This window comes from Mus musculus, chromosome 2 (assembly GCF_000001635.26).
Source record: "Mus musculus strain C57BL/6J chromosome 2, GRCm38.p6 C57BL/6J".
Lineage (NCBI taxonomy): Eukaryota > Metazoa > Chordata > Mammalia > Rodentia > Muridae > Mus > Mus musculus.
Window position 1 is genome coordinate 100,045,508 of NC_000068.7, and position 16,206 is coordinate 100,061,713.

Sequence of the window (16,206 nt, forward strand, 5' to 3'; positions counted from 1 at the left end):
AGTTTTATAATTTAATTTAAAATTTTGGTTTTGAACTCTATAGATTTAATACAAAAGGCAGCTCTTTGGTAAAACTGTTGTCTTTCTAAAATTGGCACCATTCAGTTTTTCCTCTTACTTTCTGGGATATTATACTTGTATTCCATTTCAGCTTGCCAATGTATCCTACACTTGTAGATTAATATGCGTTTCTCTAGATTTGAGAAAGGATACATAAAAGCAGGATTCCTTTTTTTCTCAATTTTGCGTAGCTTTCTGATGCTTGAAATTGTGTAAGCAGTAAATTAAAATAGACAGCATAGTGTCTGAATTCAGGACTCTGTGCTGTTCAGTTATATAAGTACATATCCAATAAAAAGGAACAAAAAACTTCACAATATTTATCTTCTATAACTTTCAACTTATATGGTTTATCAATTCATTTTCTCTTAAACTTTAAAGTATGTTTCTTCTCTCTTCTCTGTAGCTGAGGCTGCCAACTTTGGAAGGTATACATGTGTTCATAAACTTTGTATTTACACCTCATAGCATGTTCAGTTTCTAACAACCAAAAAAGATATGACTCGGAATCAAAGAATTTTCAAGTTGCTTAGCAGGTAATAAATTAAAGAAACCAAATTAAAAATTTCACTGATAACCATTCTGATTGAGATATTCATTTTATTAGCTTACAATGACAATCCACAATGGTGATGTGTTATATTTACATAATGAGGCCAATCACCAGAATTCTAGATGGACCATTTTTATTCCCTGAACTAAAAAAGGAGAATTGCCCTGGTTAATTTGTGACTTCCAAGTCTTCACAGTTCTTGGTTTAACTCTCAATAGATTGGGAAGATTGCCCTTGAGATCAAGCCTTTATTCTATGAGGAAGAACACGTCACTTGGGGAAGGTGTGTGCTCCGTGTGTGCTACTGTTCTGAATGATAGCTCAGTGAAGTCATTACCATGTAACACACAGAATAAATGAGCTTTCAGGTGATAAAGAATTTTCTGCTTTCAAACAATAACTGAGGCCATAGACAACTATGAGACCAAAGGAATCTATGTTTCGTTTGATTTCTCAACTGCATCAAATGTGAGAAAGAAGTCTTGGTTTTGGTGTAAGTAACTAAATTTGAATAATATCCTTCATAGAAATAAACAAGAACAACATAAAACTTGGAAAGAAAGAAATTCATTTCAGAAATATATTTGGCATCATGACCCAAGAAATGATTAATAGCATGCTATATGGATATAGACCTGTACTATTTTATTTTATTGTCATTGTTTTGGATATTTACCAAATTTGATATGTGCATTTCATGAAATAGAAGTGTCAAACTGTAAGTTTAAAATGTAGTTTTATTTTATTTTTTAAAATGGTAAAATTGAAAGAAAATGATAAATTAAGCAGTTTCTGGCTGCTAGGAAAATAAAACCTTGTCACAAAGTCTCTCATTTCTTCAGAAAAATGTTTATATAAGATTTAATCAATATATTTATTTGAGAGTCTAACGGTAAATTGTGAAAAGTCAATTAACACCCAGAATTTAAATACATGGTTGACCAGATTGGCTTTGACCTTTGCAATATGAATTTATCTTTGAATAAATGTATTTTATTCTTGAAATATTTTCTTGTCTAATTTAAGTGTGAACTTTAGAGCAAATAATAATTTCTTAGTACATTGCAGAACAAAATGTCTTCAATAAAAAAAAGAGAATTTTCCCAAGAAATGGAATTTCTTCTTTTAGTTAACTGCTGATGGGGGGTGGGGGTGGCAGTGCAATGGAAATATCCTCTTGGAGACATGCCAAAGGAGTAATGGGATGAAGACCTGGGAAGGGAAGACTGGGAGGGAGGCAACGACTAGACTGTAAAAAAATAAAAAATAAAATAAAATAAAAGTAATAAAAAAGAGACAACAATCCAACATGACAAAATAAAATATAGTAATATGAATAATAAACAAAATATTTTATATTGAATTAGGAATGACAGCATAACAAGAGGTATAGAATTTTAAGTGCAGGCAAGAGTCAGAGCTACACTCATGTTCATAATAAAAAAGTCTATAAAATACAAAACTGAAAGTTATAATATACCTTTGGCTATATGCTCAAGAATGGTATTGCTGAGTCTTGAACAATGTTAATATTCAATTTACTGAGGAAATGATACATTGATCTCCATAATGGCTATGAAGTTTACACTCCCACCCACAAATGGGGAGTGTTACCTTGTTCCACATACTTGGTGGAATATGCTGTTACTTGAGTTTTTGACCTTATCTTGTCTTCTGACAGGTATAAGATGGGATGCCAAAGTGGTTTTGGCTTGCATTTCTCTGATTAACTGAAGATGTTTAACAATTTCCTGTTTCTCAGCCAACTGAGTTTCTTCTACTAAGAATTCTATGTTAATATCTGTACTATGTTCTTAATTGACTTATTTGACTTTTTGATCTCTAGTTTGTTGAGTTCTTTATATATTTTGAATATTAGTTCTCTATCAGATATCAACCTGGTAAAAATACTTTTTTTTTCTGCATGCTGCTGTATTGTCCAATAAACCCTGACTTTTGCCCTATAGAAGCTTTTCAGATTTATTAGGTCTTATTTATTATTTATATATTAGTGCCTACACTATTATTGTTCTGTTCAGAAATCTGCTTTCTCTATTAATTAGTTTAAGGCTATATTCTTCTTTCAGGGCAACTGGTAGATATCTTTGATCCATTAGAACTAGGCCATCTTTTGATACATATGCAGCTAGAGTCAAGAGCTCCGGGATACTGGTTAGTTCATAATGTTGTTCCACCTACAGGGTTGCAGATAACTTTAGCTCCTTGGGTACTTACTCTAGCTCCTCCATTGGGAGCCCTGTGATCCATCCATTAGCTGACTGTGAGCATCCACTTCTGTGTTTGCTAGGCCCTGGCATAGTCTCACAAGAGACAGCTACATCTGGGTCCTTTCAATAAAATCTTGCTAGTGTATGCAATGGTGTCAGCATTTGGATGCTGATTATGGGGTGGATCCCCGGATATGGCAGTCTCTACATGGTCCATCCTTTCGTCTCAGCTCCAAATTTTGTCTCTGGAACTCCTTCCATGGGTGTTTTGTTCCCACTTCTAAGGAGGGACATAGTGTCCACACTTCAGTCTTCATTTTTCTTGAGTTTCATGTGTTTAGGAAATTGTATCTTATATCCTGGGTATCCTAGGTTTTGGGCTAATGTCCACTTATCAGTGAGTACATATTGTGTGAGATCCTTTGTGAATGTGTTACCTCACTCAGGATGATGCCCTCCAGGTCCATCCATTTGGCTAGGAATTTCATAAATTCATTCTTTTTAATAGCTGAGTAGCACTCCATTGTGTAGACATACCACATTTTCTGTATCCATTCCTCTGTTGAGGGGCATCTGGGTTCTTTCCAGTTTCTGGCTATTATAAATAAGGCTGCTATGAACATAGTGGAGCATGTGTCGTTCTTACCAGTTGGGGCATCTTCTGGATATATGCCCAGGAGAGGTATTGCTGGATCCTCCGGTAGTACTATGTCCAATTTTCTGAGGAACCACCAGACTGATTTCCAGAGTGGTTGTACAAGCCTGCAATCCCACCAACAATATAGGAGTGTTCCTCTTTCTCCACATCCACGCCAGCATTTGCTGTCACCTGAATTTTTGATCTTAGCCATTCTGACTGGTGTGAGGTGGAATCTCAGGGTTGTTTTGATTTGCATTTCCCTGATGATTAAGGATGTTGAACATTTTTCCAGGTGCTTCTCTGCCATTCGGTATTCCTCAGGTGAGAATTCTTTGTTCAGCTCTGAGGCCCATTTTTTAATGGGGTTATTTGATTTTCTGAAGTCCACCTTCTTGAGTTCTTTATATATGTTGGATATTAGTCCCCTATCTGATTTAGGATAGGTAAAGATCCTTTCCCAATCTGTTGGTGGTCTTTTTGTCTTATTGATGGTGTCTTTTGCCTTGCAGAAACTTTGGAGTTTCATTAGGTCCCATTTGTCAATTCTAGATCTTACAGCACAAGCCATTGCTGTTCTGTTCAGGAATTTTCCCCCTGTGCCCATATCTTCAAGGCTTTTCCACACTTTCTCCTCTATAAGTTTCAGTGTCTCTGGTCTTATGTGAAGTTCCTTGATCCACTTAGAATTGACCTTAGTACAATCATTCTTCTACATGATAACAACCAGTTGTGCCACCACCAATTGTTGAAAATGCTGTCTTTCTTCCACTGGATGGTTTTAGCTCCCTTGTCGAAGATCAAGTGACCATAGGTGTGTGGGTTCATTCCTGGGTCTTCAATTCTATTCCATTGGTCTACTTGTCTTACTCTATACCAGTACCATGCAGTTTTTATCACAATTGCTCTGTAGTAAAGCTTTAGGTCAGGCATGGTGATTCTACCAGAGGTTCTTTTATCCTTGAGAAGAGTTTTTGCTATCCTAGGTTTTTTTGTTATTCCAGATGAATTTGTAAATTGCTCCTTCTAATTCGTTGAAGAATTGAGTTGGAATTTTGATAGGGATTGCATTGAATCTGTAGATTGCTTTTGGCAAGATAGTCATTTTTACAATGTTGATCCTGCCAATCCATGATCATGGGAGATCTTTCCATCTTCTGAGATCTTCTTTAATTTCTTTCTTCAGAGACTTGAAGTTTTTATCATACAGATCTTTCACTTCCTTAGTTAGAGTCACGCCGAGATATTTTATATTATTTGTGACTATTGAGAAGGGTGTTGTTTCCCTAATTTCTTTCTCAGACTGTTTATTCTTTGTGTAGAGAAAGGCCATTGACTTGTTTGAGTTAATTTTATATCCAGCTACTTCACCAAAGCTGTTTATCAGGTTTAGGAGTTCTCTGGTGGAATTTTTAGGGTCACTTATATATACTATCATATCATCTGCAAAAAGTGATATTTTGACTTCCTCCTTTCCAATGTGTATCCCCTTGATCTCCTTTTGTTGTCGAATTGCTCTGGCTAATACTTCAAGTACTATGTTGAAAAGGTAGGGAGAAAGTGGGCAGCCTTGTCTAGTCCCTGATTTTAGTGGGATTGCTTCCAGCTTCTCTCCATTTACTTTGATGTTGGCTACTGGTTTGCTGTAGATTGCTTTTATCATGTTTAGGTATGGGCCTTGAATTCCTGATCTTTCCAAGACTTTTATCATGAAAGGGTGTTGAATCTTGTCAAATGCCTTTTCTGCATCTAAAGAGATGATCATGTGGTTTTTGTCTTTGAGTTTGTTTATATAATGGATTACATTGATGGATTTTCGTATATTAAACCATCCCTGCATCCCTGGAATAAAATCTACTTGGTCAGTATGGATGATTGCTTTAATGTGTTCTTGGATTCGGTTAGCGAGAATTTTATTAAGGATTTTTGCATCGATATTCATAAGAGAAATTGGTCTGAAGTTCTCTATCTTTGTTGGATCTTTCTGTGGTTTAGGTATCAGAGTAATAGTGGCTTCATAAAATGAGTTGGGTAGAGTACCTTCTACTTCTATCTTGTGAAAAAGTTTGTGCAGAACTGAAATTAGATCTTCTTTGAAGGTCTGATGGAACACTGCACTAAACCCGTCTGGTCCTGGGCTTTTTTTGGCTGGGAGAATATTAATAACTGCTTCTATTTCTTTAGGGGATATGGGACTGTTTAGAAGGTCAACTTGATCCTGATTCAACTTTGGTATCTGGTATCTGTCCAGAAATTTGTCCATTTCGTCCAGGTTTTCCAGTTTTCTTGAGTATAGCCTTTTGTAGAAGGATCTGATGGTGTTTTGGATTTCTTCAGGATCTGTTGTTATGTCTCCCTTTGCATTTCTGATTTTGTTAATTAGGATTTTGTCCCTGTGCCCTCTAGTGAGTCTAGCTAAGGGTTTATCTATCTTGTTGATTTTCTCAAAGAACCAACTCCTTGTTTGGTTAATTCTTTGAATACTTCTTCTTGTTTCCACTTGATTGATTTCACCCCTGAGTTTGATTATTTCCTGCCGTCTACTCCTCTTGGGTGAATTTGCTTCCTTTTTTTCTAGTACTTTTAGATGTGTTGTCAAGCTGCTAGTGTGTGCTCTCTGCTGTTTCTTCTTGGAGGCACTCAGAGCTATGAGTTTCCCTGTTAGAAATGCTTTCATTGTGTCCCATAGGTTTGGGTACATTGTGGCTTCATTTTCATTAAACTCTAAAAAGTCTTTAATTTCTTTTTTTATTCCTTCCTTGAGCAAGGTATCATTGAGAAGAGTGTTGTTCAGTTTCCACGTGAATGTTGGCTTTCCATTATTTATGTTGTTATTGAAGATCAGTCTTAGGCCATGGTGGTCTGATAGGATACATGGGACAATTTCAATATTTTTGTATCTGTTGAGGCCTGTTTTGTGGCAAATTATATGGTCAATTTTGGACAAGGTCCTATGAGGTGCTCAGAAGAAGGTATATCCTTTTGTTTTAGGATAAAATGTTCTGTAGATATCTGTCATATCCATTTGTTTTATAACTTCTGTTATTTTCACTGTGTCCCTGTTTAGTTTCTGTTTCCACGATCTGCCCATTGATGAAAGTGGTGTGTTGAAGTCTCCCACTATTATTGTGTGAGGTGCAATGTGTGCTTTGAGCTTTACTAAAGTGTCTTTAATGAATGTGGCTGCCCTTGCATTTGGAGCGTAGATATTCAGAATTGAGAGTTCCTCTTGGAGGATTTTACCTTTGATGAGTATGAAGTGTCCCTCCTTGTCTTTTTTGATAACTTTGGGTTGGAAGTCGATTTTTACCGATATTAGAATGGCTACTCCAGCTTGTTTCTTCAGACCATTTGCTTGGAAAATTGTTTTCCAGCCTTTCACTCTGAGGTAGTGTCTGTCTTTTCCCTGAGATGGGTTTCCTGTAAGCAGCAGAATGTTCGTCCTGTTTGTGCAGCCAGTCTGTTAGTCTATGTCTTTTTATTGGGGAATTGAGTCCATTGATATTAAGAGATATTAAGGAAAAGTAATTGTTGCTTCCTTTTATTTTTGTTGTTAGAGTTGGCATTCTGTTCTTGTGGCTGTCTTCTTTTTGGTTTGTTGAGGGATTACTTTCTTGCTTGTTCTAGGGCGTGATTTCTGTCCTTGTATTGATTCTTTTCTGTTATTATCCTCTGAAGGGCTGGATTTGTGGAAAGATAATGTGTGAATTTGGTTTTGTTGTGGAATACTTTGGTTTCTCCATCTATGGTAATTGAGAGTTTGGCCAGGTATAGTAGCCTGGGCTGGCATTTGTGTTCTCTTAGTGTCTGTATAATATCTGTCCAGGCTTTTCTGGCTTTCGTAGTCTCTGGTGAAAAGTCTGGTGTAATTCTGATAGGCCTTCCTTTATATGTTACTTGACCTTTCTCCCTTACTGCTTTTAATATTCTATCATTATTTAGTGCATTTGTTGTTCTGATTATTATGTGTTGGGAGGAATTTCTTTTCTGGTCCAGTCTATTTGGAGTTCTGTAGGCTTCTTGTATGATCATGGGCATCTCTTTCTTTATTTTTGTGAAGTTTTCTTCTATTATTTTGTTGAAGATATTAGCTGGCCCTTTAATTTGAAAATCTTCATTCTCATCAACTCCTATTATCCGTAGGTTTGGTCTTCTCATTATGTCCTGGATTTCCTGGATGTTTTGAGTTAGGATCCTTTTGCATTTTGTATTTTCTTTGACTGTTGTGTCGATGTTCTTTATGGAATCTTCTGCACCTGAGATTCTCTGTTCCATTTCTTGTATTCTGTTGCTGATGCTCGCATCTATGGTTCCAGATCTCTTTCCTAGGGTTTCTATCTCCAGCGTTGCCTTGCTTTGGGTTTTCTTTATTGTGTCTAGTTCCCTTTTTAGTTCTAGTATGGTTTTGTTCATTTCCATCACCTGTTTGGTTGTGTTTTCCTGTTTTTCTTTAAGGAATTCTACCTGTTTGGTTGTGTTTTCCTGCTTTTCTTTAAGGGCCTGTAACTCTTTAGCGGTGCTCTCCTGTATTTCTTTAAGTGACTTATGAAAGTCCTTCTTGATGTCCTCTATCATCATCATGAGAAATGTTTTTAAATCTGGGTCTAGATTTTCAGTTGTGTTGGGGTGCCTAGGACTAGGTGGGGTGGGAGTGCTGCGTTCTGATGATGGTGAGTGGTCTTGATTTCTGTTAGTAGGATTCTTACATTTGCCTTTCGCCATCTGGTAATCTCTGAAGCTAGTTGTTATAGTTGTCTCTGGTAAGAGCTTTTTCTTCAGGTGACTCTGTTAGTCTCTATAAGCAGACCTGGGAGGCTAGCTCTCTCCTTAGTTTCAGTGGGCAGAGTATTCTCTGCAGGCAAGCTCTCTTCTTGCATGGAAGGTACCCAGATATCTGGTGTTCAAACCTGCCTCCTGGCAGAAGTTGTGTTCCACTCACCAGAGGTCTTAGGATCCCATGGGGAATCCTGTGTGGGCCCTTGCGGGTGTCGGGCCACTCTGCTGGCAAGGTACCCCGGTGCTCGAGTGGGGAGGAAGGGACTTTTGCCCCCTGATACACAGCTTCAATCGATAGTGGTCTGATGCATTGTGTTATTTATGTTTTCTTGTATCTGGTGGCATTTGCTTTTTGTTAAAATGTGTCAATTTTGGAGAAAGTTCAAATAAGATGCTTAGAATAAGGTATATTGTTTTGTGTTTGGGTGAAATGTTCTGTAAATACCTGTTATGTTCATTTGGTTATAATGTCTGTTTCTGTTAAATCCACCATTTCTCTGTTTAGTTTTTGTCTGCATGACTGGTCCATTGATAAGAGTGGGATAGTGAAGTCTCTCATTATTACTGTGTGAAGTTTGATGTGTTATTTAAGTTATGGTAATATTTCTTTTATAATCATCGATGTCCTTGCATTTGGCACATAGATGTTAAGAATTGGAAGATCATTGTGGTGAATGTTTTCTTGATGAGTATGAGGTATACTTACACATCTCCTAAATTAATTTTGGTTTGAATCTATTTTGGTAGATGTTAGAATAGCTGCATCAGTTTTCTTCTTTAGTTGATTTGCCTGGAAAATCTTTTTTCAACTATTTTCTGAGGTAATGTTTATCCTTAATGTTAGGGTGTGTATTAGCAGAAGGAATACATATTAGTCTAGCATGTATCTTTTTATTGAGAGATTAAGAACATTGATATTGAGACATATTAATGACCAATGATTGTTAGTTCCTGTATTTTGTTGTTTTGGGTAATGTGTGTTTGTGTATGTGTGTGTGTGTGTGTGTGTGTGTGTGTGTGTGTGTGCTTGTTTCCTCTGATTAGTTTGGTAGGTGTGACATTATTTATTTCCTGTGTTTTCTTGGCTGTAGTTAATCTATTTAGGTGAGAGTTTTCCTTCTGGCACCTACTCTAGAACTTGGTCCACAGAGAATTTTTATTTATATTTGATTTTACTATGAAATATCTTATCTTCCATCTATTATTATTGAAAATTTTGCTAGGTATATTAGTCTGGGCTGGCATTTGCGGTCTCTTAGAGTTTGCAGTTTATCTGTACAGGCCCTTCTGGCTTTTAGAGCTTCCATTGAGAAGACACATACAATTTGAATAACCCAGCCTGTTTTTGTTTGTTTGTTTGTTTGTTTGTTTGTTTTTGTTTATTTTGGGGGGGTCAGAGATTTTTTTATTACAATAACAGCATGACATTAGAACAGATAACATATTATTTACTTTGTAATAAAAATACAAGTGACTAATTAAAACAACAAAAATGAATACAGCCACTGTTAGTATAACAGGTTTTTTTTTTAATTATAAGACCCTTAAATACCTGCCAGTTGCCATGTTGTGCTAAATCTGTTCTGATCACAGCCACACAGCCCTCCCTACTCCCATATGTTATTTGAGCATGCTGAGTTCTTGGAAGTGAAAGATCTTTACAAGGTTAAGCTGGACATCCTGTCTGGGTCCCTGTGACCCCACAGCCTCTCCATTAACCTCTCAGTTTTCCACCTGAGCAAGATATATAACAGGCTTGATCAAGATTTGGAAGGCATCACATATAGGCAAGGGTAGGCACATGTGTCCCTTTATCATCTAGAAAATCTGTATTCAGTATCTGGACAGTCAAGTAGCCAAAGAAAACTTTTAATTATCTCATGATGGTTTAAGTAAGTTTATGCTTTAGGATTGCTTCCCTGATTATCTCCATGGGCTGGCCTTTATATTTGGGTCTCCTCTCTTGAATTTCTAATATTCTCTTGTTTTTATACGTATTTAAAGTTTTGATTCTTATGTGGTAAGGGTACTTTCTCTTTTGTGTTGTGTATGTTTTTTGTACCTTTATAGGAATCTCCTAATTTAGGTTAGAAAATTTTGTTTAATGATTATGTTGAAAATATTTTCTGGACATTTGAGCTGGGATTCTTCTCCCTTCTATTATTACTGAAATTCTATATTTTTATATTTGGTCTTTTATAGTCTGCATATTTCCTGTATGTTTTGTGTCAGTAATTGTTTTAATTTAGCAATTCTTTTAATCAATGTATCCATTTGTCCTATCATATCTTCAATGCCTGAGATTCTCCTACACCTCATATTTTGCTGGTGAAACTTGTCTCTGAACTTCCTGTTTGAATTCCTAATTTTTCATTTCTAAAATTGCCTTAGTTTGAGATTTCTTTTTTTGCTTCTATTTTCTTCCATGTTTTTAGGTCTAGAACAGTTTTATTTGTTTCCTTCAACTCTTTTTTTTTTCTTTCTTTTTTAATTGCTTGAGTTTCTTTAAGAGATTCATAAATGTTTTCAAATTGTTATTTCCAGGATTTATATAAAAGATTGATTCATTTCCTCCTTGGAACCTCTATAATCTTTTTATAGTTGTTATCCTGGTCTTTTTTTCTGGCGCTTCAAGTATTTTGGAATATCCAGGGATTGCTGTGCTAGGATAGGTAGGCTCTTGTGGGGACAATTATTGATTGTGTTCTTACACTGGGACCTCAGCCATGAAAACATTATCTTTATTCTTAACATTAGTGTAGCATTCAGAAGTCAATGTTATAGATTTAATTAAAAACATGCTTACTCTCCAGAGACTGATTTGTTTTACACCTTTCTATAAGCAACTCAATAAAATATGTGGTTTATCAATGAACTACTAGCATATATTTGTACAATAATAATGAAATGGCTAATATATTCACACTTCTGAAACACACATAAGAGTGTTTTTTATACTACTTTTACTTTCTTACATTTTTAAGATATAAAAATATTGTAATCCTTTTATGAACAGTCAGATGGTTCTGTTATCCAAAGCATTAAAATATAATCATACTATTTTTCTGCATTCTTTTGCATCTGGCTACCTTTTTGAGACATAATTTTAGATGAATAATAACAGTAGATAGCATAATGGTGATAGAAAATAACTGTTTGTCAACACTCTTCCCCGTCTTTCGACATTACTTTTTTCTGATAAAGAGATCTCATTATCTTTGTTTTTATTTTTCTCATATCCATTTGGAAGCTAAGAAATTTCATAAAAATCATTCTCTTCATCTTTTTTTTTCAGTTTTGTCTCTCATTGTATATCAATGTAAGGAGGTGGAATACTCTTTCCTCCTGGAAACCACACACACACACACACACACACACACACACACACACACACACAGACATACACACATTAATGTCTCTGTAATATCATTTCCATTTATAACCTCATTTTTCTATTCATTTCATTATTTTCCACCTCCTTGTATTGACTGCCTGCCTTTCCCATACACTAGGCTACTCCCACATTAGCTTTGCACGTTTTGCACAGCTCATTCCAGATTTGTTACTCTTTACTTCATTTGCTTTACTCTTTAGTCACAAATTTTAATGTAACCTTAATTTTAAAAAAACCCTGCTTTTTGTGACATTTCTTAAATGTTTTAACCTCCCTTGTCACCCACCACATAACAGAGGTAGTGTAAAAGAAAGTACACTGAGAAAGTGGGCCTGTTTAGAAAGATTCTTTGGAACAACTTGAATTGTGTTGTCTGGAAATCAGCAGTTCGGTTCACAGGTCTGCAACAGCAGCTCGATCCACTTGTAAACACTTCTAGAGAAGTTCTCCACTGTGCCTTTCTCAGTGAAGCAAAGATCAGTGAAGACTCAAGACCTACAAGCATTGCACAGCAAGCTCTACAAGCAAGTCTATCTCAGCCTTCATCTTGGCCCACTGAGTACTATTTATATCCCTTCAAACAACACATGTCCCCCCATGAGCCCTTAGCATGGATCCTTCTTCAGCACATGTGTTTGTCTCAGTTGACAACACTCTGCCAATCAGCCCCAGTCCACAGAAGAGGCAAGAAACTGCAACACACTACCAGAAGTTTTTAGTGCATTTCTCGCTATGGAGTCTGGACAAATACAGTTCAACTATGCAGTGTAAGGAAGCCAACACATGCATGTTGTTAGCAAAGAATCCATCATGTGTCCTTTCGCATGCTTGCTTTAGCAGAACAGCCTTTCACCTGTGTCTTCTTCAGTGAAATGTTCCTTCACAAATCTGCCTTAGCCTTTAACCTGTGTTCAGTTCAGATAAATGTTCCTTCATGTATTTGCCACAGCAAAACACCTTCCAATACAGCTGACTTTCCAATGGTTTCCGTTCACTTTAATTTATTCTACTGTATTATTGTATCGTAATTCTCATCTGCCATTATATTTTTCATTATCTTATGATAATTAAGAGTAATCTTATTATTTATATTAAAAATTTCCTCATTTATTTTAAAGCTAATACTGAAAATTATTAAGTAAACCCCATAATTTACATATGACCTCATCTTTTTTTATTTTCCTATTAGTTTTGAGAATGTATAAAACTCATTTATATACTATTAAACATGACTCCAGCACTCTACAAAAACCCCTATTCAAACTTATCAACACCAAGCCCTCCATTCTCTAGTGACCTTTAATCTTTGTTGTCTTTATTTGAATTTTCAAAACTATCACATACTAAGAAGTAGAGGGTTGTGTGATGTCACTGCACAGGTATCCTGTGAACCTGTGGCAGAAGCTGTAGCTGTGACAAGGCATCTGTGTGCACTTTCCCATCCACTTCTTGCACTCACTGGAATGGAAGAATGGATGTCCACCAAATACTGTACAAATATCATGGGGCCGAGTTCAATATTAACCCCCAAAACGGGCAGCATAAGCACATTGAAGACTTACCGATACTACCCTACAGAGTCCCAGCACGGACTGTGGGGTGAAGTCGGCTCGATTTGGGGCTACAGATACGCCAACAATGAACAAGCTCTCCAAGAGTGCGGAGAAGGTATGGAAACCTCAGCTCTTCACTCGGGCCCTTTACAGTGAAATCCTAGACAAGAAGTTCACTGTGCCTGTGACCATGAGGACCCTGGATTTCATTGATAAATCTTATTGGATTTGACTTCTATATTCTCAAGACCCTTAAGGATAATCTGCTCTCCGATTTGGACATGGACGTGAACCAAGGTATGCTGCTGAGGTTTGTTCACCAGGACCCCACTACACCTTGATAACTCTGAGAGGAGATCAGTCATCTATCACAAGTACAGGAACTTTGTCATCCAGGTGGCAGAGGCTGAGTAGGTTGGCCTGATGCTGGAGGACGCCCCAGAAAAACAGAGACTTCTGGAGGAAAAGGACCCTGTACCTAAAGTTCAACGTCTGCGTAGAGGAGTTGGTCCAACTGTTTCAGGAGCATTTTCTATGCAGTCCAACAGTGGTGCAGAAGAGATCTGGTGAGTACGCCTGAGCACTGGGTTCATCCTCCCCTGTGGGCAGTGGGCAAACCCGCTTATCATGTGCTGACCACACAGCTCCTGCAGTAGACATTTTAGAGAACCTTCTATGCCAGGACTCACAGAGGTATGGAGCAGAGCAGATGCCTGGCCAAGCTGGTCAAGTCCTTACAGCATTACAGTTCTTGGGATGGAATAAGTAAAGTCTGAAGCACTCTGAAAAAAAGTGTGGTGGTTTGCATGGGAAAAAAATATCACCTGACATTTTTGTAATATGTACTTTTCCACACTCATGTTTTACCCATAATAATATGTATTCAAGAATCCTCATTATTTTTCATAGCTTGGTAGGCTTTTCTCTTAAATAGATAAATAAGCATTTCTTGGAAGACTAATATGGAAATTTTTATTTGGTCTCATATTCCCAATTATGTTAATACTTGAGAATAGTGGCTGTCTGATGTATGACTAAGTTTTTAAAGATTTCATTTCTATTTTTTTGAGAATAAGCAATACCATCATTTCCTCCTTCTAAAATCTCACCAATCTTCAAATCCTCATCGTCTTGCTCTCATTCAAGTTCATGTCCTATTTTCATATATAAAAATAAAACCTAGACATTCTGTATAATATCCCTTTTATTGATATGTTTTCAGGTCTGATCATTTGGTACTTAATATCCATCTGTGTAGCAGACTATATTTCACACTCTTAGCATTGCATAGTCACCCTTACTTACTGGATAGTCTTGAGGTCTCCTCAGCTTCCTCCATCTCTGTTAATATATTTACTAGTCTTCTTCCTCAGGTCATGTTTACACAACCATTTTGGTGAGATTTCCTGGATCCAGTGTCTCCAACTTCATCCCAAATTTCTAATTCTAACACTCAAAAAAAAAAATAGTTGAGAAGATTTTTTGTAAGACAATAGCAAGTTTTCTTCCATGCAGTGGTGTATATATATATATATATATATATATATATATATATATATATATATATATATACATTATTACATTATAATATTATATATGTGTGTGTGTGTATTTATGTGTCTATGTGTGTGTGTGTGTGTCCATCCATGCCTTGGACCTTTCTAACATTTGCTAATAGTTTATACTTTCATCATAACCATGGAGAAATTTTTTGAACAAAATATTTTATTCTCGGGAAAACCATTACTATAATAAAAACCTGTGGAATATTAGGGAAAATAAAATCTTCATTTTTTTTCTTTTCCTTGAAACATACTGTTTGGAATTATTTCACATTAGTATGTCCTTGTTGCTGAAAGTTAGAAATTTCAGATAACATGAAGGGACACCGAAATCACCACACAAAGCCACAGGAAACAGCATAAAATACCCAATAAATATTTGGAGCCTACTAAGTAAACAATCTCAAGGATTTTGGAATTCAAAATAAATGGGAAAATGTGTTATTGGGAGCCCATATTCAAAACTGAAATTAGAATGAAGAAAATAAAAACAAAAATCTTAACCTTAGAGAATCTTGTAAAATAATTATGGGTTAGACAATTTTAGGTTACCTAAAAATTACAACTGCATATTTTTATTTGATACCACATACTATGCAGCTAAAGTATATGCATGTGGACATTTAACTATGTCTATATCGATATCCCTATTTATTGACATATGCCTATATATTTAGGCATGCACTATGTGACTTTTGGGGTCTGACTTATTTTATTATGATGACCTCAGTTTTATCAATTTTTATGTAAACAGCATAATGTCATCTATGTAAAATGTTTAGACTTTGTTATTGTGCCTTTGTATTATCAAAGGGAGCAGGGCTATCTTGCACTCTATTGACTTTATCACGCAAGATAAAATTCAGCTAGATTCTCATTTCAGTTTAATTGATCACTTATTCAAAAACAATAGAAATATATATATGGAGTATCCCTCTTTTTGTCTAAAACTGGGCATCTATTAGCATAGAGTAGCAGCACAATACTTATTAATATCAAACAAAGTTTGGTAGGAATTGCATCTAAAACTGTCATTGATTGTTTGTTCATTAATGCACATATAAAGAATAGAATGTATAAATTATTGCTTTTCTAGAATTCTGTAATCTAATTAACCTTTCCTCATCCATTTCTTCTGTATCATTTGGTAGCAGTATTTTGATAACAATGACTTATTTTTCTTGCTCTAGGAAAATATATGGGTCACACTGTTGGACATTTGAAGTACAACACTCTACTGATTTTATTGCTTGAATGATCTACGTTTTATTCTTAAATTTCAGCATTAACTTTGAGCTGTGTGCTAATCTTTTTTAGTTACTATAAAATCAAAACAACTTAGGGACAGGGTTTCAAATTGCAGTAAAATTATCTTGGTGTTATTATTAAAGCATTTTTTTCCCCAAATCCACCACTGAATTGATGTTGTCTCTAAATTTCTAT

At 35.9% G+C, this 16,206-nt stretch overlaps 1 pseudogene; it reads left to right on the forward strand.

Moving 5' to 3' along the window:
• On the forward strand, positions 12,995–13,976 carry Gm13808 (predicted gene 13808; annotated as a pseudogene).
• The last annotated feature ends 2,230 nt before the right edge of the window (positions 13,977–16,206 follow it).